Here is a 4,579-nt window from a genome sequence, read left to right as displayed (position 1 = left end):
GCTCTGTGGTGAGCTGTGAGAGACCACACACCTACTGTAAGTTCTGGGGGAAAACACTGGAACATGCATAATTTAACCTGAAATCTTAGATTGCTTCTGTTTGCACAGCTTTGCATAAAAGTAGTAATAACACTTCCAAAATCCCCAGCAGCCTGCCCCTCCCAGCTATTCCATATTTAAAAACACCTGATAGGTAACAATTGCTGCTGAGTTAGGATTGAAAAATATAATTATTTGTCTGTCTTTCCACTCTACTTCGTGCCCCCTTGTTTTCAGGGACAGTCTCATTTAAAATTTCCCCCTGAGTAAAGATACAATTGAAAAGCCCTCACTGAGCCATTTTTGGGATTGGTAGGAGTATAAGAAAGTGAATAAATCAGCTGAGAAATGAGGAATCTAGCAGATTATGTACATACATTATGTTTTAAAAATGAGTAGCAGCTCGCCCTCTTTATTTTCAAATGTTCATGTATATTTCTGGAAAAAAAGGATAGCTGAACATCTAATAATAGGAAAGGGTTTTATAAGCCAAGACACTCAGTGTCTGTAAAGAATTTTACAAACATGAGCATAACTATTCTTGATGACTCATCTGTAAGTAGTATCATTATTTCTTTTCTTCAGATGGGGGAAGTGGCACCCAGAGAGACCAAGAAACTCAAATAAGCAGCATGTGTTAAGGCAAAAAAAAAGACTAGTAAATGATCTTGTTACCTCAGTTCACTGCCTGAAATTATTGGAATAATAACACACCCAAAAGTTCCAGGATCGTGTTTCACACTGAAATACACAGAACAAGAGCACCCCAAGGAAAATAGAAATAATTTAATTCAGAGGCTGTAAAGAACACTGAAGTTTTTTGAGATAATCACAATTCTCAGACCAGGCTCAGCTGGAACAAAACATTTAGCAACCCTCCAAAAGCTAACATTCTTCTCCACTGCAATATCCATGACATTTTTTTCCCCATGTAAACCAATATTTCTCTCCCAGACCTAGGAAAAGAATTCAGCAGTGTAGATGCCTGTTGCCTCCTTGCTGTTTTCCAAATGGGTGCTGAAGCCCACAAAGAAGAATTTACTGATTCCCATGGTTTTGAAGCACTCTTTTAGAAAGGCAAAATCTGTTAGATTAATTCCTGCATTACTGACCACTGAACTATTGCATACCTTGAAAGGTCCATGGGAAGGCTGCCACCCACTTAAAAGCTGAATTTTGCAGTGAGTTTGGTGAAGGACAAAACTGATCTTACAAAACTGGTTTTACCATCCTGGTTTTACAGGATGGTAAAACCTTCTAAGGCCTGAAGAGACCTCAGATTAAGCTATTTATCTGCATTTTTCTTCTCAATAAAAATGATTTTGCTCTTGGAGTTCTGAGCTCTAGAATCTCAACCTATGGACCAGTTCTAGATAACAGTCACAAACTGTATTGATATAATATAATAATATCCATATACTGATGTAATATATGCAATACTTACAAATGTACAATCAGGATTTAGCAGCTCACCAAGGGAAAGGCCAAGGCCTACTTTGTATATTTTTCTCTTCCTCAATTAGAGAAATGAAAAATTGTTTCCTTCTGGCTAGAGCTCTAGCATTACCCACTGCAACATTCACCTCAGACACCCACATAAACCATAGCAGAACCTTAAAAAGGATGTCCTTTCCACCACCTGCCTCCAGGATGGGATTTCCCCAATCATGCCTTCACTTTTATGAAATCACTTTGTCTGTTGTTGTAGGGAATCACTGAGCTTTTGCTTTCTCCTCATACTTGCTGTGCTGCCTTGGTTTCATCTGGGCTCTGTTTCTCATTTCAGTTTGTGGTTTAGCTCTTCAAGTCAAACCAGCAGGTGATGCCTGGCCCTGCAGAAATGTTGGTGCTGTTCTGGCCCCAGCTCAGCCTGCTGGTCCCTGCTGCTTCTGGAGAATGATGCTTCTGTTAGTCAAGGCCTTCCAAGTGCCAGCATTCATCTCTTCCTTTTCAGAGCTGCTGACTAGCAGCCTTTGTTCCCTCCCTGGGCTCAGCACTGCTCTGTAACTTCCCAACATCTGCTTGCATTTCTCCAGCCTGACACTGCTGTTTAAGCCAGCTGCTTGGATTTCATTGAGCTGGAACTGAGCTGGTCACTGGCTGATTAACACAGCTGAAAATATGGCAGGGGGGTGGCTGAGGGGCTTCCTCAGCAGGGCACGTGTGCTGGGAATGCTCAGAGCTCTGCCCAGGTCCCTCTCTATAGCTCAGGACAGGCTTTGAGGAGCACTGTGCCTTCCTGTAAGATCCAGGGGAGCAGCAAGCAGCAGAGAGGGGCCACAACCTCTGCCCAGAGGTTTTTTTCCTGGCCACAGAGGCTGTCAGCTCTGCCTGAATCTTCTCAGGCTTCTGAAAACATCTCATTTACAAGGGGCGTGCTGGGAGGCTCCACAGGGGTATTAGCACAGTCAGTTCCATTACAGGAACATGACATCTGTCTTTCCCTCCCATGTCCTCCTTGTCTTTCTGCTGATCACTCAAACTCTGCAGAATCACTTTCTATTTTCAGCTTTTCCCATTATTTTTGCACACATCTTCCACCTCCTGTCCTGTTCTCATCCTGGTTGCTTTCTCTTTCTGTGGCATCTTTTCCCACTCCCTTTCACTGTCATGCCTGTGTTTAATTGCTATTCTTTCCTTATAAAATCCCAGTTTTCCTTTTGCTTGACATTTGCTCTTCTTCACTTCTATTACAATTTATCAGCTTTTGAACTACACAGGTCTTAAAATTATTACAAAAGGGATTAAATTATATCCATATTATGATTCAACTCAGATGAAAATCGAATATGGGAATGTTTAAATGTAAATGGCTTCACAATTGCATTAAAAGAGACCAGTTGGATCTCAGAGCACTTTAATCAGTGCTGCAGTTTGGGAAGGGGTGACCATGCCAAAAGATCATGTGTGTGTCAGTACACATGCATGTGTGCAGATTCACACCCAGAAATAAATCCTGTTTTATTAAATCCTGTTCAACTGATGAGTTTAAGGCATTTTTCAAAGGTTTCTGGCACACTGAAATGTCCACACAGGCTACTATTCCCATCTGTGTGCTGGCTGGAGGCTGAACTGCTGCTATGTGGGCCTTTGAGAGCAGGAGGTCTGTTATGTGCAAGAGAGGTGATTTTTTTTTTGGTAGTTCTGCTTTGCTTGTCAGAGTTAATTCATTTAAAAACAGGCCAATTTACTCTGTTTCAGAGTACCACAGCCCATTTTAGGATCGAAACAGGCTTGATTTTCCAGTTAGCTGCAATTACTGGTAAAGGCAAGACAGAATGCCTCAGAGAATGACCTCCTATAATTCCTCACAGGTGTCAAACACATGGTCAGATGCTAAAATCATTGCAATAGGCACAAGCAGGAGTATTATCCAATGTCTTATTTTAATGGGTAAGAACTGTTTCTGTCCTTTAGAATACAGTGACAACCACTCATTTTCCTTTTATTGTTCACTGAGCATTTGGTTTATTGCAGCCTGCGTGGAGGATCCATTTCTGTGAGCACAGGCCTGGGCAGATGTGTGCAGCAGTGATCCTCTGAAGGGGTCAAACTATTATTTAGCTTCGTATTTACTCTTGTTTATCTCTCTTTTGCATAGCTCTCAAAATCCCCAGCTTTTGATCCTCCAAAACAAAAGAGAAGCATCCAATCTAATTTCATAAACCTTCAGAACCTGAACCCAAAAGCACTGGGATGAGGTGTGGCCAGAAAGGACTTCATTAAATATGTACATAAGGCAAAATAAACTCCACCACTCCTTACTCTGGTTTCCAGAGTCATTGGAAGGGACATAATAGGTCTAGATTCTCACATATTTTCTCTCAAAGAGCTTTTCCAGATATTTCATGTTGATTTTCCCTTATGCATTAGCAGTTATACAGTTGACTTGTCTAATGTCTATATTAATTTTGGTAAATTTTTAATTAGCAGATAGCTAATTAATGTGGTATAAGGTTATCTTGTTAAATGTTAATTGAATATGTAAACATTCTTTACAAGTTAATGTTCAGAGGAAAAAAATATGTAATATGCATTTGTTGCCTGTGTCATTCTGAATTAATTACATGACAACCAGATTTATCCCTTCCCAACTTGAGAACCCTCAATAAGTACTCTTTTAAGAATCAATTGATACTTAATTAATATGTACTGGCTGTCCTATTTAATTTAAATTAGTTTTTTCAACAAGTTCCAGCATTGCTGAAAGACACAGCAGTCCCCCAATGCCACAGAGCATTTTCAGCTGAGAGCACACGAGGGTGCTGTGAACACAGGCTTGGTTGGTGCTGCCAGCCCTGGGCATGCAGCCTCCTCCTTCCTCCTGATCCAAACCAAGACAGCAGTCCTGATGAAAGTGTCATGGGCTGCCTCTCATTCTATGGGGCTGCCTGTGGCTCAGGGCTGTGCCGGGGCTGCCCTCTGCGTGGGGTTTATTGCACTGATGATGAGGTCAGGAACCTTCTCCCCTGGCCAGGTGGGGAGTGAGGGCCCCATTTCTGCCCTCACTCATTGCTGCCCTCACTCTGAGGGCCCCATT

The sequence above is a fragment of the Melozone crissalis genome, unplaced genomic scaffold, assembly GCF_028551555.1.
Source record: "Melozone crissalis strain CALT ecotype California unplaced genomic scaffold, PUWL_Pcris_2 ptg000012l_1, whole genome shotgun sequence".
Classification (NCBI taxonomy): Eukaryota; Metazoa; Chordata; class Aves; order Passeriformes; family Passerellidae; genus Melozone; species Melozone crissalis.
Note: the sequence above shows the minus strand (reverse complement) of the source record.